The sequence below is a fragment of the Aedes albopictus genome, chromosome 2, assembly GCF_035046485.1.
Source record: "Aedes albopictus strain Foshan chromosome 2, AalbF5, whole genome shotgun sequence".
In the NCBI taxonomy this organism is placed as follows: domain Eukaryota; kingdom Metazoa; phylum Arthropoda; class Insecta; order Diptera; family Culicidae; genus Aedes; species Aedes albopictus.
In genome coordinates this window covers 254132630-254160574 of record NC_085137.1, presented here as the reverse complement: position 1 = coordinate 254160574, position 27945 = coordinate 254132630, and the positions used below count along the sequence as shown (strand labels likewise).

Here is a 27945-nt window from a genome sequence, read left to right as displayed (position 1 = left end):
TATATATATACTATATAGTATATATATATAGCTTACTATATATATATACTATATAGTACTTACATTTTAGTCTCCGATTTAGTTCAATAATAATAATCAATTCGCAAACAGAGATAAGATTTTCTTTCCTAATGCTACAAGAAATATTTGAATTAACTTCTATAGCCAAATAAATTACATTAAATTCACCTCATAAATTCACCTGTTTTTCACTATTAGATATTCGAGATCAAAACAAATTATCTACGTCAATGCCTATCACATTCAATCTTGCATGTCATCCTTACCCATGTCAAGCAGGCCATTGGGCCGAGATAGTGGCTCACAATGGCTCAACGCAGAGCTGTTCGATACACTCAAATTAATTTACTGATAGAATCTAAGTGCAGAAAGCACATAGATTACGAACGAGAGAGACAAAAATCGATCTAAGTGCAACTAATGAAAATTAAAAGTTACAATATTATAATTCATTCTTCCTATAATATATTTAGAGTGGGGCAACATAGAAAGCAACCCGGTCAACATAAAATCCAAACACAAACATAACAAACCGAATCGAACATGGCGTGCTCAGAAGATACACATTTGGTTGCGGAATATTGAAAAAAAAAAAACTCTTCCATACGTGGTGCTCCGTCGCCCGAGTCGCTTGCTGTTTTTGAAGGTAAGTAGTGCACTTGTTAGAACCTTTTCAAACTACGTACATTCCTTTTGTATTTCTATAGAATTACACTTCATGGTCGCCGCTCCTTCACCGTCACCAAGGACGAACGCGTGGACGATTTGGGATCCTGCCGGGATCCTGGGAGCTGCCGGATCCTAGACTGAATAAGGCTGCGATGAGGATGTGCTTTTTTATCAGTTTGGTAGGGTCTAAATTGATCACTTTAGTGTTAAGTTTAGTAAATAAAATCAGCTTGATCGTAGACTATGAGAAATTTGGATTTATTTACATTTTGATGCCAATCCCACGTGTAAATTGTGTTATTATTCGTCATAATGGAAACTATGCACTGAACGATTGGAATTCAAAAGCGATGCACATACATTCTATCATGATTGAATCGACAAAGACTCAATAGCGCTGCACTTATTTTCCAAGTGTAAAAGCAACTGGTCACAATCTAAGTGCAGAACTTTTGAATTTAATGTGTTATTTATTCTGAGTGTACGATGGGCTGCTGCGGTGAACATCCTCCCCCCGTGTCGCCTGGACTTCCGGTTCAGCGTCACCAGGTATTCCGACGTCTAGCACAGCCAACTTCGTAGCGGGCCGTTTAAGGATTCCTCCTATAGTCTTCACCTCTGCTTGCCGTGTCACGCCGTCCTTGCCCGGAATAGTCCGGATCACTCGTCCACGTATCCATCTGTTCCTGACGGTTTCGGCCACCACGAGCACCAGATCGCCCACCTGAATCGGTCTTACGTCCTTAAACCACTTCGTTCGGCGGATAATGGTTGGCAGATATTCCAATACCCAACGCCGCCAAAAATTGTCCAGTGTGTGCTTAACCATATTCCAGCTACTTCGTAACGCCGTACCTACATCTGTTGGATACTTTTCAGGTTCGCGAACACCATTTGAGCTTAGCAACAAAAAGTGATTCGAGGTCAGCGATTCCTGGTCCGCCGTTTCCAAAGGGATAAACGTTAATGGTCGAGAGTTGACCATACTTTCTGCCTCAGCAAGCACGGTCGCAAACGATTCGTCATCCAGTTTTCGCTCTATAGGAATCGCTCGTAGTGCTGATTTGATAGAGCGAACCATACCTTCCCAGCAGCCACCCATGTGAGGAGCTGCGGGGGGATTGAACCGCCACTGAGTGTTACCATTTGTGAAGGTGCTGCCCAGATCAGTGTACAGTATGCGGCAGGAAAAAATGCGAAAGTGTTTTTCAACTTCAAACCTCATTTTCGTCCATTTGACATTAACCAATCTATGTTTCAACGTTCCATGATCTATAATAGGCTAGTTTTATGAAAAGTTAATTGAAAAATTTTCCATTTTGGTCACTAACCTTTACAGGGCGGCGCCTGAAGATGAAGACATCCAGAATTTTCAAACCGCAGAAAATCGCACAGGTCGCTAAATTTCGCATCTGATAAAACAAAATTTTTGATTTTCTCTACAATATCATCAAATATATGTACTTATTTCATCTGCTATGTGAAACTACATGGCTCTGGATCAGTGTGGTCTGGTTGTTCATCGAATTTGAGCTAATTTTGTTACTGTTATAGTCATTTTGTTTAATGACCATTGGGCGCGCAGTTTATGGATATCCGCTAATTAGGCCTACATTATCACATGTTAAACATCAAATGTGTTCATTTTTATTTTTCAGTGCTAGAATATAGACATTGACTGATACACTGTCATGAAAAAATAGTCATATATATCCCATATTTAGCGTGTAATAGTGCCTTGAACTTTTCGCATTTTTTCCTGCCGCACCCTGTAGATTCTGTTGATTTCATCTAGCAGTTCCCGGCTTGCTCCTACAAAGTTAGTCCCATTGTCGGAGTAGATTTCCAGTGGGGATCCCCTCCGGGCTATAAACCTTCTAACTGCCTTCTTAAACGCGTCGGTAGACAGACTAGCTACTACCTCTAGATGAATAGCCCTGATCGTAAGACAGGTAAAAAGGCACACCCATCGTTTAGCTGCGCTCCGTCCGACTTTCACCAAATATGGGCCAAAAGGATCAACGCCCACATAGGTGAACGGGCGAACATCTGGTTCTAACCGTACAGCTGGAAGCGGTCCCATTTTTGGAGCCACAGGCTTTGCTTTGTGTATGCGGCACCACATGCAGCGTTTCCTGATTAAACGTATTTCGACTCGCAGGCGTGGCACATGGAACTCTTGGGGAGTTGTAATAAAAGAACAACCGTCTCGGTTGATGGTCTAACGATAACTGATCATTTATTTCTAATTAATTACATACTAATGTCATGGCATGCTTTGCATCGCACTTGCTAATGTGCCTACTTCAACACTCCTCCTCAAGGACGATGTTCTGCAGGCCAACTTCTTCTCTTATCTTCCGCAGTTTGAGCCGAGCTAGAGGCTTCGTCAGCACGTCAGCCAACATATCCTCCGTCGGACAATATTTTACTTTGATGATTCCAGATGCGGCCAAATCCCGGACGAAATTGTATCTGGTGTCGATGTGCTTCGTCCGTCTCGTCCCTCCTTCAGCGTTCAGCATAGAGATGCAACTTTGGTTGTCCTCCTGAATCGTCACTGGGTGCCGGATGTCCTCGCCAAGTCCTCGCATCAGCTTCAGCAGCCAGAGTAGCTCCTTGCTTGCTTCGGCGAGTGCGACATACTCCGCTTCGGTGGACGACAAAGTTACGCATTCCTGCTTCCGTGCTGTCCAGCTAATTGTTCCATTTCCGAGCTTGAACAAGAAACCGGAATTTGACTTCCGGTCGACGCGATCACCAGCCCAATCCGCGTCAGCGTAACCCTCGAGATGACCAGCTCCTCCTAGCTGCAGCTTCAGTCCAGCGGTTCCCTTCAAGTACCGCAACGCTCGCTTCGCTTCCGTCCAGTCGCTCTCCGTTGGCTTGCTGACCTTACGCCCGAGGATGGACGCTGTGATAGCCAGATCCGGCCGTGTGCATACGGCGACGTAGAGTAAAGCACCCACTAGACTCTGGTATTTGTCGGTGGTGGCCATTACCTTCTCCTCCTTTTGCTCTGCGGTGACGTAGCCAGGATCCATCGGAATCTGTGATGGTTTTGCTTGCTCCATCTCGAATCTAGCCAAAACCTTCGCTATGTAGCTTTCTTGACTAAGCAGGAATCCTCCGTCCTCTTGTCGCTCGACATGGATGCCGAGGTACTGCTTCACATTACCCAGACAAGTAATCTTGAATCTTCTTTCCAGGTGCTTCCGTACTCGCTGGTACTCGGTGTCGTCTTCGGTGGCGATCAACATGTCATCTACGTACAGTAAGATGAACGACGACTTGTCGGCCTTCACGAAAAGGCAGCTGTCAGCTTCCGTAGCTTCGTACCCCAGCTCCTTCAAGACATCGGTGATGGTTCGGTTCCAGACCCTTCCGGCTTGCTTCAGGCCATACAAGCTCCTCCTCAAATGGCACACATCTTCCTGATTCCCGGATTCATACCCGGGCGGCTGCCGCATGTAGATGGTCTCCGAAAGCTTGCCGTGCAAATATGCCGTCTTGATATCGACATGCTTCACTTGCATCTTCCGACGAGCTGCAATCGACAAGAGTGCCCGGAAAGTGGTGTGCTTCGCAACCGGCGCGTAGACCTCGTCGTAGTCGGTACCAAATTTTTGGCTGCATCCCTTCGCGACGAGTCGAGCCTTGTACCTCGCCACATTCCCATGCTCGTCGAACTTCTTCTGGAAAACCCACCGACAGCCTATCGGTTTCCGGTTCGGGGGTAAACGTACGATGTCCCAGGTGGAGTTTTCTTGCTGAGCTGCATACTCTTCATCCATCGCGGCCTTCCAGTGGTCCCGCTCTGGGCTCGCCAGCGCTTCTGCTAGCGATTGTGGTTCCCACGTTTGCTGACTCACCAGGCTGCTGGTTTCACGGAATCGAAATGGTGGAACTCCCTTGTTCAGTCGGCTTGACACACGTATCGGCGTGCTCGTTGACGATGGTCCTCTCGGTGCGTTGAGGGGACGTTCAACGGCATCGATATTCTCGGTGAGAGTAGTGTCTTCGTGCGACTCGACGGACGTGTCGTTCTCATCTTCCTCCTCTTCCGGATCTGACCGACCCGACGCAAATTCTTCTTCATCGTCCGCTGGCTCACCGAGAACGTCCCCTGCAACGATAGGAAATGAATTAGCTTTTACATTGTCGGTCGAAGGAAAGTGGTACTCGATGATACTTCCATTGCCTTCTTCTTCTTCTTGGGTACTGCTCGTTGGCATGAACCGAGCATCACGGCTACTAATGACGCACCCGGTACGCCTATCCAGGAATCGGTACGCCTTCTGCTGAGGCGAATACCCAACGAAAGTCATCTTCTGTGCAGCTGCATCCAGCTTCGTTCGGTTCTGCTTCGGAATCCACACGAACGCGTCAGCTCCAAATGGCTGCACGTGGCTCAGGTCCGGCTTTTCTCCCCACCACGCTTCGTATGGTGTGACCTCCAGTGACCTAGTCGGTAGTCGATTTTGGAGGTAACTCGCCGTGTTCACGGCCTCTGCCCAGTACTTCGTCGGTAGTCCTGCATCCTGAAGCATGCACCGCGCCATTTCGTTCAACGTGCGGTTTTTGCGTTCTGCTACTCCGTTCTGCTGCGGGGTGTGTGGTGCAGTGAACTGCTGCCTGATACCTTCTTGCTTGAAGAACTTCTCCAGGGACCTGTTCTTGAACTCACCACCATTATCGGAGCGAATGATCTTCGGCGGTTTGCCGAACGTCGTCTTCACCTCCATTACGAAATCCCTCAGCTTCTCCTCAGCGTCAGATTTCTCTCGCAGAAAGTACACGGTTGTGTACCGGGAATAGTCGTCGATCACTGTGAGGTAGTACCGACATCCTCCTGGGGTAACGTTTTTCATCGGACCGCACACGTCTGCATGGATCAGGTCCAACGGTTGTTGTGACTGCTTCTTGGCCTTCTTCGGAAACGGGAGCCGAGCAAACTTCGCTTTTTGACAGCACTCGCACACGGATCGAATGCCGCAGTCCTCGAGGAGCACGCCGGTCGCTAGCTTCTTCTTGAAAAGCTCCTGAACGGCATCGTTGTCCCGGTGGCCGAGCTTCCTGTGCCACACGTGCTGGCAGTTTGGCGTGTGCGCTGTGTCGTTGATTTTCATGGCGTTGTGAGGGTTCTTGATGCAGTACAACCCACCGGTCGGAACCGCCACGGCTGCCACCTGCTCACCCTTCATAATGCGGCAATTGTCGGTGTCGAAAATCACTTTTCCGCCCTTCGCAACGAGTTTGCGCACGGAGATCAAATTCGACTCCAACTTCGGCACGAACAAAGTGTCTGAAAGGGTGATGGAACGTTTGTTACCTTGCAGATCGCAGCAATCCAATTCGCACGTCCCTTTGCCATTCGCAGCTGTCATCGTCCCGTCAGCCAGAGTGACTTTTTCGCGGGTGGTTTCATCCAGGTCCAGAAACGAATCCCGCTCGGCGCACATGTGTGATGTCGCCCCCGAATCGACGATCCAGCTTCCGGTTTTTCCAGTCCCCTTCACGGTGAAAGCGCAGCTGCCATTCGTCTCACGAACCGCCTTCGCTTTGGATGGATTCTTCCGGTTTCTCTGGTCGCCCTTCGTGTCCGATTCTTGGTCACTGGCTTGCTTCCGGCACTCCCTCTGCTTGTGTCCAGGCTTTTTGCAGTAGTGGCAAACGATGACCTTCTTTCCGGATCCAGCCTTCAGAACGGATTCGCCGAAACTTCCCTGCTTCGTCACTTCGTCGATCAGCTTGGTTTTTACGAGGTCCAGTGTCAGCTCGTCGTCCGCCCGACTCTCCAACGCGGTCGTCAGAGTGTTGAAAGTTTTCGGGAGACTACTCAGCACCAGCGCAACCTGCAGCTTTTCGTCCAGCTTCAGCCCTGCCACGGAGAGGCGCTCGAAAACTTCCTCCATTTCGTGCACGTGCTTCTCCATGTCCTCGCCTTCGCAGTACCGTTTTGCGATCAAACTCCGGAGATACGATACCTTCGATGTTAGTGTCGGCTTCTCGAAATGGTCCTTCAGCCTGTCCCATGCTTCGCGTGCCGTTTTCGTCTGTTTGATGAGGCCATGCTGGTTGCTCTCCATCAAAAGACCGATTGTGGCTCGCGCACGCTGGTCTCCGGCATCCCAGGCTTCAACGGCAGCAGCATTCACCGGAACGTTTTCCGTCGCAGCTACTTCTTCCGGCCGTGGCTTGGTGACGAACTTCCAGAGGTCCTCCCGGATCAGCAGCAGCTCGGTGCTGAACTTCCAGCTGCTGTAATTCGATCCATTCAACTTCGGAACTTGAACTTTCTCCATTTCGGCTTCGGCTTGAGAAAATTTTTCACTTGTTGATTGGTTGCTACGGCAACGGATGCCCAAGCGCAGGGCCCATAACCTCTTGGGGAGTTGTAATAAAAGAACAACCGTCTCGGTTGATGGTCTAACGATAACTGATCATTTATTTCTAATTAATTACATACTAATGTCATGGCATGCTTTGCATCGCACTTGCTAATGTGCCTACTTCAACAGGAACTTCTGACGTACCTCGTTGACGATGGTTTCATCATTGGCATGACCATATTTCCGGTGATAGAAATCCAGCAGCAACTCGGTGACCCGATGATTTCTTGGCAGAATGACGGGAAACTTAGCATCAAACGTCAGTACATGAGCTTCTGCGCCCCTACTGCCTACTCGCAGCACTCCGAAATCATCAGCGAATGGTGAAAGTTTCGCAAGACAACTGGACGATCCCACTGACTTCTGGCTTCCCCGGCAACGTTCCAAGTTTTGCTTGAGGATTGCGACTTCGTCCGGAAATGTGACGGGCTTGGTGGTCTAGTGGCTACCGCTTCTGATTTATATGCAGAAGGTCCTGGGTTCAATCCCTGGCCCGTCCCTTTCCTCCTACTTTGTATCTTTCTATACACTTTCTCTCTGCTCTCTACATATACAACTCATGTATATAAACATGTTCATAGCCGTCGCTAGAACAGGAACGGGTTGAAAAAGCCGTTTCCCTTCCTTCCAAACTTTCACAGCACAGTGTCACAATCCTATTAGAAAAACGCCTACAAGTTATGCAATCAAGCGAACTGTGCCGCACATCTTCAAAATAATAAAAACACACAATTCTATCACCTTCCTCTGGTATCCGCATACCAATGTGTGAACCTTCTGCCAACCAATTCCCACCAACACTCCAACATCCGCATGAATTTGTGCTGGCGCAGAGGTATATTCGGCCAGATGTTGGATACAAACGATTGCAATCATCACTTCCTTACCCCTTCCCAACATTGACCTGCAACCTGACGTGGCAGGCGCCATTGTCGCCTAAAAAAGAAGATCACCAACGCTCACACACTGAAGATGCCTGCTAGTCCCCGGCAGTTATCTCATTGGTCCTTGTGTGAGTGTAGCTGGTCTGGCGATACTGGAGTAGCATCCACGGGCGGTCAATCAAGCTCAAGCTCAAGCTCAAGGATTGCGACTTCGTCCGGAAACGCATCCGCCTGCACTAGCATCCATAACGTCCTTTCCGCTTTCTGAATCTCCGCACTAGTCAGCCCCATAACATCAGCAGGTTTTTCCTTCCTTTTCGCTGACCGTAGACTATCCACGAAGTGATGAACATACGCCACTGAACGCAGCATCCTGTCGAACCGCGAAAACCTTTCAGTATTCACCAATGGTTGTCTAACTAGGTGGCTGCACACATACGCTTCCCGTAGTTCCTTATCGCTTTCATCGGTATCTTCATCCGGAGTCTTCAACCAATGTTCTTCGCTGTTGTAGAGAAATTCTGGTCCCTGGAACCAGCGGCTGTCTATGTTGTATGAAGGTCCTTTGCCCCACTTCGTTGCTTCATCCGCCACGTTGATTTTCGTTGAAATCCATCGCCATTCTTCTAGACATGAAAGGTTCAATATCTCGTCGACCCTGAAGGCGACAAACTGGCGGTACCGTCGCGTATCCGACTTGATCCACGAACAACCCGTAGATGAATCACTCCAGAAGTAAGTTTTCTGGACCTTCAGCGAATGGTTTTCCTCGATAGTTTTCCGTAACCAAGCTCCTAGCAACGGCGCCATTAATTCCAGTCGAGGAATAGATAGTCCTCGAAGCGGCGCGACCTTCGTCTTCGAAGCAACAAGTGCTACCCTGATCTGGCCTCGATCAATGATTCGAAAGTATGCTACTGCTGCGAAGGCTTGAGCGCTAGCATCGACGAACACGTGTAGCTCTAGGGGTTCAAGGCTTTTCGGATCATACCCCGGAAAATAGCACCGAGGTATACGCAATTCACCCAGCTTCTTCAGTATGGCTATCCACTCTGACCAAGTTGCAGCAAGTTCCTTTGGGATTCGGCTGTCCCAATCGGTCTCGGTTCGCCAGACTTCTTGTATTAGAATCTTTCCTTGGATTACAAACGATGCCACCAGTCCTAAGGGGTCATATATACTCATGACCAGTCGCAGCATTTCTCGTTTCGTAGGAGCTCGATCACTTTCTAGCAGGCTTCGTACTCTATCACAAGATTGCAGCGAAAATAAAAAGACGTCATCTTCTTGTAACCAGGCCATGCCCAGCACTCGCTCGAATCCTTCCTTCTCCGGTAACATGTCCTTCGGCGGTTTCCGGTCTACTTCTCCAAGCTTCTCTTGTCACTTGACATCCAATTCCGAATGTAGAATCCAGCTCGCTTGTGCACCTCGATCACTTCTCTCGCCACTTCACACGCTTCTTCCGCAGTGTCGAAACTGTCTACATAGTCGTCCACGTAGTGCCTTTTGATGACTGCCGCAGCTCCACGGGGTAGTTCCTGTTCTTGCTCTTGCGCGTTCAAATTCTTTATGTATTGCGAATGAGCTGGTGAGCAAGCCGCACCAAAAATAGCCACGTCAGAAACCATGATTTTCATTGGAAGTTCAGGGGAATCTCGGTACGGAAACAACAAAGCGCTACGATCTTGCTGACGAATTGCGATTTGCAGAAACATCTCCTTGATATCTGCAGAAACTGCCACCTGTCGCTCCCGGTATGGGAACATTACGGACAACAACGGCTTAAGAAGATCGGGTCCCTTCAATAACATCGAGTTCAATGAAACGCCGTCAACCTTCGCTGCCGCATCCCAGATGACTCTAATCTTCCCTGGCTTCTTCTCATTCACGACAACTCCAATCGGTAAAAACCATGTGCGCCGTAGGTCGAATCCTTCAACTTCTTCCGCTGTCGCTACGTGGATATACCCCTTGCTTATAAAATCCGCAATTTGCTGTCGAACGCTTTCATACAACTCCGGTTTCTTGGTTAAACGTTTTTCCAAGCACCTGAATCGACGTTCTGCCATCGGCCAACTGTTCGGCATCTCCACGGAGTCATGTTTCCACAACAGTCCCGTCTCGAACTTCTCGCCGCTCAATAGTCGTGTTGTGGATTTTAGGATTCCCAGTGCCCGTTGTTCTTCTGCTCCTTTCACGGCTGGTACAACCGCTATTCCCATGCTCTCGATGTCGAAGAAACGGCGAACGAACTCGTGCAGATCAACGACCGTTGGCTCCGCGATGTGGAACTGGCGATGCATCGAATTCGTTGGAGGTTTCCGCAAACTGCCGCATACTGCCCATCCAATTCTTGTCTTCGTAGCTATAGGCTCGTTCAGTTTTCCTTCTCGCAGTTTCAGAGTTGCTAGGAGATGAGAGTTGCTCTGACCGATCAGGATTCCAGGTACCGCGGATCTGAAGCTCTTCACCGGTAGTTTATTGAGGTGCGCGTACCTTGCTGCCAGCTCTGAATAGTCCATCGTCTGTGTTGGTAGACCAAGATTATCTACGGTGTACACATCGGATAATTTGTATCGCTTGCTTCCGCCGGCTTCACATATTTCCATCTCAACTACTTCCGCACCCGTAATCGTCTTGTAGATGCCGCCGGTCCATTCGATGTGCAACGTTTCCATCTCTCCATTGACTCCAAGAGCGTCTGTTATCGATCGTTCAATGAGCGTGACTGATGATCCATCGTCGAGGAACGCGAACGTGTTGACCCGACCAGATTTCCCAAACAAGGTAACCGTAAGAATACGGAAGAGCGACGAGGAGGATAGTTGACGATGAACTGTTACAACAGCATTCGTAGCCTTCGTCTCCTATGGCGGCTCAAAATGAAGCAGCCGGTGATGTCGCTTAGGGCAGTCGTTGATTCCACAGAGTTCACCTCTGCATGGCCAACGAGCATGAGATGTTAGGCAACGAGCACAAAGTTTATGCACTTTCACTGCCTTCCATCTGCCATCCAAATCCAGTCGCTTGAAGGATGAGCAGTTCTCGATTTGGTGGTTCTCAGCGTTGCATACTGGGCACAATTTACCACTGCTCTTGTTGATCTCCCTCTCAATCTGCTTTCCACTGCTCGTTGCAGCTTTCTCTGCTTCTTCTCGTCGGCTGCCTTTCGGCTGGTTCGCTGAGACGTGTGCGTTCACGAAGGAGCGCTCCTTCTGCCTACTTCGTTCGTCCTTCACTGCTTTCTGCGGGATGCTGACAAGCGGAGTAACACCGCTCGCCGCCGAGGAAATTTTCGCCATGTATTCGCTGAAGACATTCAAATCTACCACCGGAACTTGCTCCTGATAGAGAGCCCAGCTGAACTTCACCGTCGCCGGTAGCTTGTCAACCAACTCTTGAAGAAGGATCGGGTTTGCCAAATGTCTTTCTAAACCAACCGCCTTCAAGTGCCCGCAGAGGTTCTGGACCACTAGACCGAAGCTAACAAGAGTCTCCAACCGGTCTGGTTTCGGTGGAGGTGTTGCGCGAACCTTGGCGATCATGTTGTTGACGATCTGTTCCGGGCGCCCATACAGTTGCTGAAGGGTGGACACAACCTGGGGCACGGTAGAAGGGTGGAGTAGGAACCTACTGACGGAATCCTTCGCACTTCCCTTTAGACTTCGTTGTAGGCGGAGAAGATTCTCGGAATTGGTATACCCGCAAGTGTCCGTGGAATGCCGGTAGCTGCTAATGAACAGCGGCCAATCGATCGGATCACCAGAGAAAATGGGAAGCTCTTTAGTCACCACCACCTGAGAATACGTGTGCGGATGGATAGTTGGTGCGGAAGTATAGACATTCGAAGCGAAGGGAACCGAAGGTGGATTGTTCGTTCCCCAACCAGAGGATCCATGGTGCGCCATTGAATTCCGCTGACTGTTGGATAATTCAACGTCGACCGCTATAGGTGGTGGAGGAGGAGGAAAGGAGGAACCATCTGTCGTGAATGGCAGAGTAAAAGAAAGACGACTGCCTCTGGTAACGGTTTAGAATAGACTGATTTATTGAAACAAACATGACTACTATGATCTATAATAATATCTTAGTTACTACGATTCGTTTGTCGTCCTTGACACCCCTCCTCAAACTGATCGTGGAATAACTCCAATGTTTGAACAGTGCTTCCGGAATGGCATCGTAGACAAATCTTTTGTGAACGGGTCGGTTTCTGCTGCATCAGTATGCTTCAGCCACTTCAAAGGTCCCGCTGACTCCATAATAGCAATGGTCGATTGGTTGTCCTCGTACAATAGTGGCAATTGCTCCTCTTGCGCACCCAAAACCCTTCGGCTCCAGTTGACCTCATATGCCGCATCTGCACGAGCGCCTGCTCGCTTCACACCGTAGACGGATTTGTTCAGGCGGCAGGCTGGATTCCCTTCCTCAAATCCTCGAGGTTGGCGCCGCGTGTGTTTGGCGATGGTGCCATCCGGTTTCAACTTCCATTTGCAATCCACCGATTTTCGTCCATCCGGTAGATCTACCAGGTCCCAGGTGTTGTTCGTCGCTAGCGATTTCAGCACATCCTCGATGGCTCCACGCCACCGCGGGTAGTCATCCCTCGTCTTCATTTCTTCAACGGTATCCGGTAGGTTTTCAACATAGTTTTCGGCGTTCAACGCGTACGCCAGGCAAGAATAATCGTCCAACTTCACTGGGGGCCTCCGGACACGGTTGCTTCTTCTCGCAATAATTTCTTCCTCTTCCTCTTCTTCTTCTTCCAGTGAAACAAAGCTATCATTTCCATCGTCCTGAGCGTCGATCGGCTGATCAAAATCGGCTGCACATCGTTTTCCTTCATCACTGTGATTTCGTTGGTCGGTTCATACTTTGACTCACTGACGACGACATCTCGAGCAAGGTACACCTTCTGCTGTCGACTGTCCCACAAACGGTATCCATTCACACCGTAGCCTACGAAGTAACACGCCTGGCTACGCGCGTCCAGCTTGGATCGTTTCTCCTTCGGAATATAGCTGTAGGCCTTGCTTCCCCAGATGCGGAGTTTGGACACGTCTGGTTTGTGTCCGTACCACATTTCGTACGGCGTTTTCTTGTTCAACGCCACCGTCGGACTTCGATTGATGATGAACACCGCCGCTTGTACTTGTACTGCCTCGCTCCAAAGCTTCTTCGGTAGACCAGAATCTTCAACCATCGCCCTCGCTTTGTCCAGGATTGTTCGATTCAACCGCTCACTCACACCGTTTTGCTGCGGCGTGTGTGGAATGGTGTACTCCACCATCGTACCACGGTCTCTGCAGTAATGCCGGAAATCCTTTCCAACGTATTCGCCTCCGTTGTCACACCGCAGGCGACGAATTTTTCGATCGAAGTGGTCCTCCGCCATGCTCGCGTATTCCTTGAACGCATCAAGTACCTCATATTTTGCCGCAAGGATGTATGCGGCACTGAAATGGGTAAAGTCATCAGTGAATGTAACGAAATACCTTTTTCCATTCCAGGCCGTCGGTGTTAGAAAGCCGCACACGTCGCTGTGCACCAGTTCCAACGGTCTATTGGATCTCGGAACCGGGACGTCTCCAAAGCGCTGTCTCGCATGCTTGCCTAGCATACAAGGTTCACAGACTTCGTTTCCCCGGAACGCTTCCTTCTTCAACGCCATGCCGCTGACCATCTCGTCGCGCATCAGAGTCTTGAGACCACTCTTGCCTATGTGGCCGAATCTCCGATGCCACAGCTCATATTCGTCTACCGGTAGGGAGACCAGTGCTTCGTCTACCGATCCGCGCTCCACAATTGCGTTCAGCACGTACAGCTTGCCGGACAACTTACCGGTGGCAACGACCTCGCCGCCGCGGCTGATTTCCACTGCTTCGTCTTTAAACGTCACACGCATGCCAAGTTTCCCCACGCACCGAATGGAAAACAGGTTGTACTGAAGTTCCGGCACGTATAGCACGTCGTTCACCACGCAGTCGATACGTCGTCCTCCAACCAGCGATGTCATCTTGACGGTTCCAGAATATCGACCATATACGACCTTGTGCACCATGTGCTCAGATGCGCCCGAATCAAGGATCCATCGGAACTGACTCGAGCTCTTACTTTCATTCTTTGCACCATCTGACTTCAAAACGAATGCCACTCCAGAACCTGCAGCGTTTGCTCTTCCTTTCTTTGGCTCCTGGAATGACGTCCTTCCGCGCTCGGCTTCCTTCTTCATGGGGCAATTTGATTTCTTGTGACCCACTTTTCCACAGGAAAAACACTTGAACCTCGGCCGCTCTCCGAAGAACGCTGATTCGTCATCCGCCGCACCTTCCACTTCACCGCAGGTGTTTCTCCGCTTGACGTTTTCGCTGAGTAGCCTGGCCTTCACGAAGTCGAGCGTGCACTGTTCCGCCGGTAGGGTTTCGAGGACTGTTACCAGTTGTTGGAACGATTTCGGCAGGGTTTGAAGCAGATTGAATACCACCAGCCGCTCATGCATCACGATGTCTGCTGAGGCCAACTCTCGAATGATCCGCTCGAACCGTAGCAGGTGCTCTTCCATCGGTTCCGCTTCGCTGTACTTCATCACGGCCAGTTGCTTCAGTAGATAAAACTGGCCGGAAATCCCCTTCTTCGCAAACACGTTCTCCAACGTTGCCCAGATCGCCTTCGGAGTGGACTTGCCTTTGATGTACTCCAGCTGCGAATCCGCGATCTTCTCCACCAGCAACGATTTGCAACGTGCTTCCAGAAGTTTCCGCTCCGCCAGTTTCGTTTCCTTCCGAGCCTTCTCCTGCGCCGTATCCGTTTCGTCTTCCTGGATTTCCGGGATTTCGTCCGCATCCCTCCGGATGCAATCGATCAGCTGCCGCTCCTCCAGTAGCGTCTCCATCCGAAAGCTCCAATTCGGGAAGTTCTTTCCGTCGAAAAGGTATGGCTTCGTTTCCGCTTGCATTTTCTTCAGTGAAAAAATCTTCCTTCTTCCAAACAACTTCCGTTTCCAATAGCAACAGGTGTGCTGGGCCCATAACCTGTCGTGAATGGCAGAGTAAAAGAAAGACGACTGCCTCTGGTAACGGTTTAGAATAGACTGATTTATTGAAACAAACATGACTACTATGATCTATAATAATATCTTAGTTACTACGATTCGTTTGTCGTCCTTGACACCATCTACATCGCAATGATTGAAATCACCTCTGTGAGACGTATCCAAGGGCTCAGCCCACGACACCGGAGGAGGAGGCAATGGAGAAGAACAATGATCGTTTGTCGCGCGATCTTTCTCTCGATTTATAATCTCTTGTACCTCATCATGTAGATCCCAATATTCCTTCTCTGCTACATTCCGCAGACGAATGGCTTCGTACTCTCGCTGACGTCCCGCTTCAATTTGGGACTGCAGTTGCAGTTCTGTCTCACGCAGACACTGCAATTCGCCCTCCAGTTCCGCCATTTGAAGTCGAAGCGCTTCACATTCCTTGGTTCGTTCGATGAGCTGGCCACGCAAATCTTCCTCCGAAATACGCGCCTGCTTCCGCTCTTCGATCAGCCGTTTCTCCTGGTCTTCAATTTGGGACTTCATATCCGCTCGTTCACGATCCCACCACCGACGAACCGACGTGACAGTGGCGATCCAAAACTGTCCCCCCCTAATTTAACGGTCGACCAGCGAAGCGAGCGATCGCTTCTGTCAAATCAGCACAGACGCGAACCGTTTCCTATATGAACACACGGGGGTTTAGTGTCGAGCTATCAAATCATCGCGAGCCGTTATAGAGGTGGCGATAGTGTTCGGCTATTTTTCATCATGGCGTCGCGGACAACAAATTTGAATTTATTTGTTCTAGCTGTCACGTCGGTTCGTCGGTGATCCCACTGTCTGAGTTGACAACGCAAATTATCCTCTGATTGCCGCACTAGCTTCAGCTCGTTGGAATGTTGCAACTGAAGGCTTTTGATCTGGTGCACCAGCTCGACTTCCCTTTTCCTTCTCATGTCAACGTCCACTCGATGTTTCGCCACAAGCTCCTGGATCACTCGGTGTTCCGCTTCCATTTGTTGTGCATTCTGCCTTCGAAGCTCGCCGGTTTCGGCACTCCAGCGTTTGTAGCAGTGGGCCCCGAAACGATTTATTTTCGGGATTGCGCCAGCTGGTGCTACTTCTTCGACTTTTAATAGATCGGTATAGGGTTGCAGGTCAACTAACGGCAAATCGGACGACTGCTCATCTCGATTATCCCCATCCGCCCCGACTGCACCTTCGAGAGAATCCTCTGATTCGTCTCCAATCGTGATGCTCCCCAATGTGCGAGGGATCGACTTCACCTCTGATCCGGCACACGGTCGGTTCTCCCCGATGACCTGAGAAACTTTGGATGTTGTAGCCTTCAGTGGTGTTGAAGAGTGTTGTACAACCTGCGGATTGGCTGCCGGTGCGTCGTCTGGTAGGTCCGAAATCGTAGCGATCGACGTAATTGTATTTTCTACGCCAACCTGACCGGAGCTTTTGGCTGCTTCCGTCTGCCTGATCCAGTCTACCATGCGTTGCACACTTCTCTGGCTACTCTGCACGCTCCGCACACTCCCTTCGTCTCCATCCTGTTGGCTCAACAACTCATGCTTGCGAGCGATGAATTGTTTCTCGCGATCCAGCTTCTCTCGAAGTTCCCGTTCCTGCAGAGCTCGCTCCATTTCGATTCTCTGCCGACTCAAATCTTCCATGAGCCTTTTCTCCTCTTCCAAGCGCTTCAATTCCCGATCAATTCTTGTCCGGCGAGCACTAGACGAGCTCGAAATCCCACTCATAATACTCGGTGTCTGCTCCGGTACAAGGGAATCACCACCAGGAACGCATTTGGTACATACAAACTTCGTCGTACGTACCGTTGTCGTGCTAACGTTAGCACACGAAAAGTGGTACCACAGAGAACACTTCTGACACTGTACCATGTACTTTTCCGAGTTATTCGGCCGATCACAACCGACACAGCCCCGTAACTCACCTCCGTCACTATTTGAAGGAAAACACGTGTGGTTGCAACGGAATGACAAACTAGAATGATTTATTAAACTTAAATAATTCAAGGGTTACTATGACCAACATCCCCCCTTAACCCTGAATTTAAGAAACCCCAAGTGATTTTCTTGCTTCTCGGAGTTTCGGATACGGAACCGGCTTCGTCAGGACATCCGCCAGTTGACTTTCGGATGGAACGTGTTGAAGGGCAATAGTTTTCTGCTCCAACTGCTCCTTGACGAAATGATGACGCAGATCGATGTGTTTCGTCCGCGCCGAGTAACCGACTTCTTTTTCGGCTAAACACATTGCACTTCTGTTGTCGCAACGCATTTCAACTGTGGTAGTGAGGCCACTGAGCTCTGCTCGGAATGAGCGCCACCATAGAGCTTCCTGGCCCGCGGCTGCGATCGCCATGTACTCTGCTTCCGTCGTGGAGAGAGCAACGGTGGGTTGTCTTCTGCAGCTCCATGCAACTGCACCACCCGAGTGCTTGAAAACGTAGCCTGTCACTGACCGTCTGGTCTCTGGATCGTTTCCCCAGTCTGCATCCGAATACCCGTGGAACGATTCTTCACTTTCGCTACTGTAGACTAACTTCATATCCTTCGTTCCTTTCAGGTACCGCAGAATGCGTTTGGCTGCCGTCCAGTGAGCTTCTCCCGGGTTGCTGCTGTAACTGCTGACTGCATTGACCGCGAATGCTATATCCGGTCTGGTGCACTGAGCCACGAACTGCAATCCACCGACGAGTTCGCGAAAAGGAACATTCGCCATCCTCTCGACTTCATCGGGCGATTTCGGGCTCATTTCCTTGCTCAATTTCTGGCTTGCATCGAACGGCGTAGAAACGGGATTGCAGTCATTCAGTCCAAACCGTTCGAGCAGTTGCTCGATGTACTTCTCCTGGTCCATGTTATGAGCAAGGTTGCTGAGCTGAGAGAAAGAGAACATTGCGCTCAGAGAGAAAAAGGGAATATTACTAACAGCTGTGGATGGACTTGAATAAAGCTTCAGTTACGTTTTATACTCGAGACAACTCTGACTTATCTCTGCTGCCACTGAACTATCACGGTATCTCAGTTGGTCATAGTCCGCCGCGCTTGTCCGCTTTGCCTTGGATTGAAGATATTTCAGTCCAATGTGATCCTCCCGTCAACTTGTGTGACCCGCATTCCGAGGATCGGCTCCGCGTAGCCAAGATCTTTCATCTGGAATCTGACCATTAGCTGCTGTTTCAATGTGTCGACTATTTCATCATCGTTGGCGAACACCAACATATCGTCCACATACACGGCCACGATGAGAATCTTGTCGCCGTCGATCAGGAAATACACGCACGAGTCCATCTTCGATTGCTGCAGACCGATTTCCCTGAGTACATTATCGAGCTTCTTGTTCCATACGCGACTCGCTTGCTTGAGTCCGTAGAGCGCTTTCTTCAAACGACACACCTGGCCGCCAGGGATTGCGAAGCCTTCTGGTTGCTCCACGTAGATCTCCTCATCCGTCAAGTCGCCTTGAAGAAAGGCCGTCACTGCGTCGAGTTGATGGATCTTCAATCCTAACCTCGCTGCTACTGCCATCAGGTAACGGACCGTGGAGTATCGGACTACTGGAGAGTAGGTTTCTCCATAGTCGACTCCTTTGATTTGCGAGTAGCCCTTCGTCACAAATCGCGCTTTGTACCGCTCGATCGAGCCGTCCGCTTTCGTCTTCAGCTTGAACACCCATTTCGATTTTAGGGCTTTCCGCCCCGCCGGTAGGGCACAGAGCTCCCAGGTCCCATTGTCGCTGTGGGATTTCATCTCTGCCTCCATGGCTTCATGCCACCGGTTGCTGTCGTCACGCTGCATTGCTTCCGCAAACGTTTGCGGCTCATCGAGAAATACCTGAGATGGGGAAATGCTTTGAGGGACGGCACTGAAGCTCAACTGAAAATCATTGTACTTGCCTGGGATACGGCGCTCCCTGCCACTGCGCCTTACCACACATTGGGGGTCCTCTGGTTGTGGAGGGAGCGCAATTTGTGATGGGTCCGACAGCACTTCGCCGCCAGTTTCATTCGCTGGTAATGGATCTGCTACGGTAGCTTCTCCGCCTTGCTCCGATTCCGGGTCGGTGTCCACTGATGCCATCCGAAACTGTAGCATCTCTGGTTCTGGAGCTTCCAGTCGTTCTTCGCTGCTGCCTTCGTTCAGGAACACAACGTCCCGACTCACATATACCTTCCTGGATTTCGGATTGTAGACTCGATAGCCTTTCGTTCCCGCTGCGTATCCGACAAAGATGCCTTGCTCCGATTTTGGATCCCATTTCTTCCTTCTTACCTTCGGTATGTGCGTCATCACTCTCGTACCGAAAACGTGCAAATTGGATAGGTCCGGCTTCTTTCCGCTGAACTTTTCTTCCGGGGTCACTTGAAGACCTTTCGTTGGTGAACGGTTCACGAGGTAGCACGCTGTTCCAACCGCTTCGGCCCAAAACGATTTCTCCAATCCTGCATCAAATAGAAGGCAACGAGCACGTTCCACGAGGGTCCGGTTCATCCGTTCTGCCAGACCATTTTGCTCCGGATTATGCGGCACACTGGTTTCGTGTCGGATTCCACATTGCCGCAAATATCGCTTCATGTCCTGATTCACGTACTCCGTCCCGTTGTCACTTCTCAATCGCTTCACTCGCCTACCTGTTTGGGTCTCTGCATACGCTTGAAAATCTTTGAAGCATTCCAGCACTTCCGTCTTCGATCGAATGAAGTAGATGAAGCACTTCCTGCTGCAATCGTCGACGAAGGTAAGGAAGTACAGTCGGAACCCGCTCGTTGAGCGACAACCTCCACCCAACCAACGGATTCGATTCGCTAGTTGGGTGAAGTGACAGCAGCACAAGGGGCGCGCGCATTGTTTTTTTTAAATCAGTAAGTAAAAAGTAAAATTTTTTAATTTGTTTTACATTTAGTGCAAAACTGATACGTTTTGCAAGATACATATATGGCCAATGCGATAAATAATTATTTCACCTATTTTTAGACGGTGAAGTGAAAATATAGATGTTTATGAAACCACCCGGACCAAAATGCAAGCACCAAACCCTTTCAATGATCGACAAAATAAAGATTGCCGATGTTTTGCATTTGTTTCGAAGTAATTGTACATATTGTTTTTTTTTTAAAGAAATATGAAATAGAAATTCTTCTCGATTACCAGTAAAGTTTAAGAAACCAAAAACTCATTGGCTCGCCCCTCGGAATTACAGATTGGTTGTCAATTTCAGTTTGACAATGAATTATGACATCCAGGTACTTTTTAGTTGGCTGACAGCTCAACTAACGGAGCCCCAACTAAAAAGCCACCCAACTATTAAGCCCCCAACCAGCGGGTCATGACTGTACTTGCTGCCTCCTACGGAAGTCGTTTCCATGGGACCACACAGATCACTGTGGACGAGATCCAACGCCTCTGCTGCTCTGGTCCCTTTGAATTTGAACGGTTGACGTTGATGCTTCCCTTCCAAGCACGGAATGCACGTCGGCATATCGGATTCGTCGAATTGCACACCACAGACCATACTGCGAAGTTGCTTCAAACTGTGTGCATTCAAGTGTCCCATACGGCGATGCCATAATCCGATGTCCTCCTTGGGCGTCGCGATGCACGATACATTTCTTCCGGTTTGGCGGAGACGATATAGTCCGCCTTGCTGATCACCAACAGCCACAATCCGACCGGTCTGGTCGAAAACTTCACACACGTCCTTGGAGAACACCACCTGATGACCACGACTGCAGATCTTGTGCACGGATAAAAGATTCATCGCCAGTTCCGGAATGCACAGCACTTCCGAAACATCGAGCACTTCGGTTGCATCACCCAAGTCGGCTTTGATTACCACGTTGCCCTTAGCAACGACTGGTGTCTCCATGTTGTTTGCAACTATGACACTATCACTCACCTCTTCTGCTTCTTTCAGATCCGATTTGTCCCGACACATGTGGGACGACGTGCCAGAGTCGAATATCCATTCATCTGTACTGGCGCTCTGGTGCTGTACCATGAAGGCTGAGTGTCTGTCGAATTTCTTCGGTGCTTGCTGGCTGCCGCTACGCTGTCCCTTTGGCTCCGACTTGCCTTCTCGTTGGCACTCGGATGCGTAATGGCCCGGCTGGTTGCATCGGAAGCATTTCACATGGCTCTTGTCCGGCTTGGATGACTTCGGCTTCGTCCTGGATTGTCCATAGAATGCCCGACCCGACTCGCTTCCAACAGAGTCGTCAGGCCACTTCACGTCCTGGAGAATCTTCGCCCGTATCGTATCGGCTCGCATCTGGATCCCGGACGCTTCCAGGCCCATGATCATGGGCTCATACTGTTTCGGCAAGCCCATCAGCAGAATGCTGGACATCCACCGATCGTTCACCTCGAAGCCAATCTGCGACAGTTTGTGCCTGGTGGACATCAGCTGGTTGACGTAGTCCTCCACCGTAGCACAATCCACTAACTTTACTCCGGTCAGTTGCCGAAGTAGTCCGAATTCCCGGATGTATCCGCTGTCCTGGAAAGCCGCCTGCAGACTGTCCCATGCTTCCTTGGCTGTCGCTGCGTTCTGGACGAGACTGTAGTTCGTCGGGTCGATGCTCAGACAAATTGTTGCGAGCGCCCGCTCCGATAGCTCTTCCGACGGATTTGGTGTCTTGATTGCTGCCCACGTACCTTCTCGGATCATCACCATTTTGATTGCGAAGGACCAGGAGCTGTAGTTTTCCTGCCCTCGTAACCGCTCCGTCAATGGCAACGATAGGCTTCCTCCCGCTGGTAGGATTCTTGAATTCGTCGCCACCGGTGCTCCTCCAACGGAATCCGCTTGCTGGCTTCCTGCTCCTGCTGTTCCGGCCGGACCTCCGGCGCCTGGAAGTGCTTCTGAGCTGCTACCGTTCATGCTTCGTGTTGGAGTTCTCTGGAGCGACATCAATTTTCTTCTTGTATAAAAATCTTCAAATTTTCAATTCTTCACATCGGCGAAAAATTTTTCTTCAATTGTTTGTCCGTTGCTATGGTGCCACAGGCCCATAACCTGAAGGAAAACACGTGTGGTTGCAACGGAATGACAAACTAGAATGATTTATTAAACTTAAATAATTCAAGGGTTACTATGACCAACACTATTGTAGTATCATGTATAGATTAATCAAGTAGGTCATGAATTAGGGATTAGACAGAAAGAAGGATCTTTGTTAATAAATCATTCTGTTCCCAACCGCCAATCACTGAAGTCGTTTCACTACAGATTTCAGAAGTGGGATACATTTTTTTTCGCCTTCGAGGAGAAAATCGTCTGTTCACGATGCCTTACGAAACAAGAAGCTGTTCTCAAACCTGTTATGAAATCGTTGATCCCGCAGAAAATGAAAATGGAATTCAAACGGATGTATCAAGTCTCGCTGCATGTTCCAAAGGCCCGGTTAATTTATTAGGAGTTGGTCAAGTTGCTTCAACTGTGATACGTAATGTTCAAGATGTTCCCCGTTTTGGAGATCAAACCGTTAGAAACTCTTTCATCAATCAATTCCCGATGCACCCAGATGATGTTGAGAAATTGGTTCCGTTGTTCAACCCAAATGAAGTGACCTCAAAACTTTGGCTCGAAGACTTAGAAAATTTGAAGAAATTGTATACTTGGTCAAGTCAAACTGTTTTTCATCACGCCGTAACAAGATTAGGAGAAGTTGCACTGATGTGGTACCAATCTGTTCGAGAAAGAATTGCCTGCTGGGAAGACTTCAAGAATGAATTGTTGAAAGGCTTTCCTAATAGTGTCGATGAAGCAGATGTTCACTTCCGTTTAATGAGTCGCTACAAAAAACCTAATGAAGACTTGGAGAAGTACGCGTTCGAAATGATGGCGATAGGCAAGGCGGCTAACTTGAGTGAATCGGCTATGGTCAAATACGTCATACATGGGATTCAAGATAATGAAGTTCAAGTGATGCTGTCCGTACAAAATTTCAACTCGGTTTTGGAAGTTATATGCTGTTTGAAACGATTTGAATCAATGAAGATGATGAACAAATCTTCCGTTTTCTGGAAGCAATTGGATACTCGCTGGATTTGTCATAATTGCAACGAAGTTGGTCATATTTCAAGAAATTGTACGAAACCTCCCTTCAAATGTTCTCAATGCTGTCGATTTGGTCATGTGTCAAGATATTGCCGTTCTGGTGTCCCGAAGTTGCAGCAACCCTTACGTAGAAGTACCGATGTCCAAGATCCCCAGCGTGTGTATTCCTCGAATTTTGGTCATCAAGTTGCAAACAACACCCATGGATGTTCTGAATCAAACACGAATCAGATTGGTAGTATAGTTAGGATAAAGTTAGTTAATGATCATTTTACAAGTTGTTTGAGATTTAATAACTATTTTAAACCATTTTTAACTCTTCTTGATACAGGTAGTTCAATTAGTCTTATAAAAGCAAGTTTAGTACCACAGTTAGTTAAAGTTTCCCCATTTTTACATGATAAAGGTTTTAGAGGTTTGAACGATTCAGTTGTTAGAATATTTGGAACCATTGATACCGAATTGATGATAAATAATGTAATTTTTAATTTACAGGTCAAGGTCGTTCCTGATGAGACTATGTACCCAGACTGTATTGTTGGACGCGATTTCATTTCGAAAAACGATGTAAAACTCATACACGAACGGGATCTGATAACAATTCACCTTAAATGTCGTGAAAACAAATCTGAAAATATCAATGAAGCCGAGAAATTTCTGGATCAACTTAACGCAATAGAGGTAAACAATTCACCAACTAATATCCATGTTGTTGACGATTTAGATATTGGGGATAGTAACATAACTTTGGGTGTTGTAAATCAGCTTAAATCTCTTTTCTCCACATGTTATTTAAATGCAGTTAAACCAGATAAACCTGAAATAATGCACGAAATGAATATCGAGTTAAATTGCAATAAACCTTTTCATTTTTCTGCGAGGAGGTTCTCTTTCCATCAGAAAAAAGAAGTAGAAAGCACAATAGAAAAGCTATTGCAAGAAGGAGTAATTGTTGAAAGTAATTCTCCTTATGCAAGCAGAGTGGTTTTAGTAAAAAAGAGAGATGGATCGTTCAGAATGTGCATAGATTATAGAGAATTCAATAAACAAACCGTAAAAGATCGATATCCTATTCCATTGATTGATGATCTATTAGATCAGTTGAGGGGTAAAAAATATTTCACAAGTTTAGATTTAAAAAGTGGATATCATCAATTAAGGCTTTCGGAAAAATCATCAAAATATACTGCTTTTATCACTCACATGGGCCAATACGAATATAAAAGAGTTCCTTTTGGGTTATGTAATGCCCCATCCGCTTTCATGAGATTTATACATCATGTATTTCGAGACCTAATCAAATCCGGAAAAGTAATAATATATATAGATGACATTTTGATTGCAACGGATACTGTTGAAGAACATTTAGCTGTTTTGAAACAGGTATTTGACATTTTAAATAAAAATTTACTAACTTTACAATTGAGCAAATGCGTGTTTATAAAAACAAAAATTGAATATTTGGGATATAAAATTTCAGAAAAAGGAATTTGTCCAAGTGATCGTCATACAGAGTGTATCAAAAACTTTCCAGTCCCTAAGAATCAAGCTGAAGTACAACGGTTTATTGGGTTAGCCAGTTATTTTAGACGATTCATTCATCAATTTTCTGTGATTGCTAATCCATTATACAGCTTAGTCAACAAAAAAGAGAAAACTTTCAATTTTGGAGTTGATCAAATTAATTCTTTCGAACTTTTGAAACAAAAATTGACAAGTGAGCCTGTATTAAAAATTTATAATCCATCTGCGCCTACAGAACTCCATACAGATGCTAGTAGTCATGGTTTCGGTGGTGTACTATTACAAAAACAAGTTGATGGGCAATTGCATCCTGTGATGTATTTTAGTAAACGAACTTCACCTTCGGAAGCAAAGTTGCATTCATTTGAATTAGAAACATTAGCAGTATATAACAGCATTAAAAGGTTCCAAACTTATTTGCAAGGGATTCATTTTAAAGTTGTAACTGATTGTAATGCATTAACTGATACATTGAAAAAGAAGGATATTAACCCGAAAATTGCAAGATGGGAAATATTTCTTTCAGAATTTGATTTTGAACCAATCCATAGATCTTCTAATAGTATGAAACATGTGGATGCACTATCAAGAATAAATAGTATATATTTACTTAATAATGAAAACAACGATTTTGAAAGAGCCTTATTAGCATGTCAGTTAAGAGATGAAGAAATTAATAAGTTAAGAGATGAGTTACAAACTGCCGAACTTAAATTTTATGAATTACGTGACGGAATGGTGTACAGGAAACATAAAAATAAACTTTTATTCTATGTTCCACATGACATGGTTAATCGTGTAATTAAAACATGCCATGATGATTTGGGGCATTTTGGTTGTGATAAAGTTTGCGAAATAATAATGAGATGCTACTGGTTTCCAAAAATGAAAGATAAAGTACTGACTTATATAAAAAGCTGTCTTAAATGTGTGATGTTTTCTAAAAAGTTACATAAATATGATGGACAATTAAACAATATTGATAAAGGCAGCACTCCGTTTGATACAATCCATATTGATCATTACGGTCCATTAAATTTAAATAATTCAAAGTTTAAGTACATTTTCGGAATTGTCGATGGCTTTACAAAATATATTAAATTAGTTCCTTGTAAAACAACGAATACTAGCGAAGTCATTAAGCATTTACGGAATTATTTTTCAAACTATTCAATTCCGACAAAACTTATTTCAGATAGAGGTTCTTGTTTCACAGCAAACAGTTTTAAAGCATTTATGAGTGATTCGAATATTAAACACGTATTAATAGCTTCAGGTTGTCCAAAATCAAATGGTCAAATTGAAAGATTCAATAAAACAATAACACCACTATTAGCTAAACTGATCGATTCATCTCCATATAAAGGAATTACTTCTATTTTGAAGGAAGCTGAATTATTGTTGAACAATACTGTTAATAGAAGTACAGGTGAGACACCTTCAAAATTATTGTTTGGAGTAAATCAGAAGTGCAATATAGATGATCAAATAAGAGATTATTTAGAGTCTAAAATTAGTTTGGAAAGAGATTTAACTGATATTCGACAAAATGCTTCAGAAAAAATCAAGACAGCACAATTGAACAACAAAAAATACTATGATCAAAAATGTAAAGTCAATAGCACGTTTAATGTTGGTGATTTGGTTTATATACCTAACAGACCAGAAACTGGAGTGTCTCGTAAGCTCCAAAAACAATATAAAGATCCTTATCAAATAAAAAAAGTTCTTCCGAATAACAGATTTGTTGTCGCAGACATTGATGGGTTTCAATTAAATCAGGTTCCGTTCAATTCGGTTTTTGATCCATGTAATTTAAAGCTTTGGAAGCCAATAGATTTATAACAATACACTTCGGGTCGAAGTCTGTTTCAGGATGGCCGAGTTGTAGTATCATGTATAGATTAATCAAGTAGGTCATGAATTAGGGATTAGACAGAAAGAAGGATCTTTGTTAATAAATCATTCTGTTCCCAACCGCCAATCACTGAAGTCGTTTCACTACACTATCTATCATCGAAGGAACGAATAAATCCTCCGACGACTGCTGCGACATCCCATCTTCGTCACCCAGTGGAGTGGGGTCAGCATTCTCCTGCTGGATCGCCCTGGTCCGTGACCGAGTCTGTCGCACGTTAGACTGGAGGTCCATCTTTCTCGTGATAAAATCTTTGAGAATCTCTTCGCAACAAGTTCATTATTGTGTTTTATGGCAACTAACTTGTTAAAAATGTTAAACTTTTATTCTATTCTGTGCAAATTATACAAATTTTAAATTTTAATTACCGCTACCCTCAAAAGCCACAATTTGAGGCACAAATTTTCAGTATCAAACACCTTCAGAAGAAGAAAAATTTCGGCTGCACCGCTATTTTTCAGCTACGACTCAAATTGAATGTACATAACATCATTATTTACGAAATGTGAGTGTCGAATTAAAAAAAACGTATCAGTGATCGTCGAAAATCCCTCCCACAGTAAATTTTTGGCTACGCCACTGTACCCAAAAAACTCGGATTCGTTCATGTTGCGAATAGATAGTGGTACGTTTGGTGCTTGGTGAAACCGGCAACACTGAAGCAAGGTTGCGAACTGCAAGCGCCGGCGCTACCTACATATAAACAATCGATTAGGCAGTGTTGTTCAATCAGTGAGCCCGGTAGGAACTGCACTGCGGTTAGGAGACCTGTCTGTCTCGTGAAGGAATACTAGATTGTAAGTTTTGAAAGAAATGTAATTTAATATAATGTAATAAAACTAGGTAAATTTGCAGTATTGAAGCTGCGTGAAATAATGCTGCTGTCGATATGGTGTTCTGGTTCCGAGCGCGACTGACTTCCTAACAGTTCATTTTTTTCATATTTTTTTCTAAAAATTTTCATTGGGCCCCAGATGTTTTGAGAATTATTAAAGGTGGTCGCCACCTCAAAAAGGTTGGGAACCCCTGCCCTAGATCTAATACAAAAGACAATCAACGTTGTAAGATATTAGGTTATTAGGATTTTAAATATTACAGTTGTATTCACTAAATGTATCAAAAAAGTTTTAGTTATTGTGTTCGGATCTCAAACTATATTCTTGTAGCGGCGTTTAGTGTTGCAGCTCAAAACTGTAATAAAGTATATTTATTTAAGTTTACATTCACCATTTTGTTTTTACATTAACAAACATGAATAGTTTGTCACTCCTCACGCTACCACTGTCCAGCAACTATTCCGCTCCACTCAAATTCTGCAACTAATCGTAAAACATGTGAATCTTTCTTGCTTTCAATTCAATTTCATTTCACTTCAACTAACTTTAATATTCCAATTTA

General features: G+C 46.6%; 1 long non-coding RNA gene across 2 annotated transcripts in view; it reads left to right on the top strand.

The window, feature by feature from the left end:
- Positions 1 to 356: 356 nt before the first annotated feature.
- LOC134288016 (uncharacterized) overlaps positions 357 to 27945 on the top strand; it is a 286653-nt gene continuing 259064 nt past the window's right edge. The window contains exons 1-2 of one of the 2 annotated variants that reach the window (XR_009997694.1): positions 357 to 667; positions 729 to 874. This is a non-coding gene — a long non-coding RNA (uncharacterized LOC134288016). Of the gene's footprint in view, positions 668 to 728; positions 942 to 27945 lie in introns of those variants that run through there. The other variant, XR_009997693.1, reaches the window with a different exon arrangement.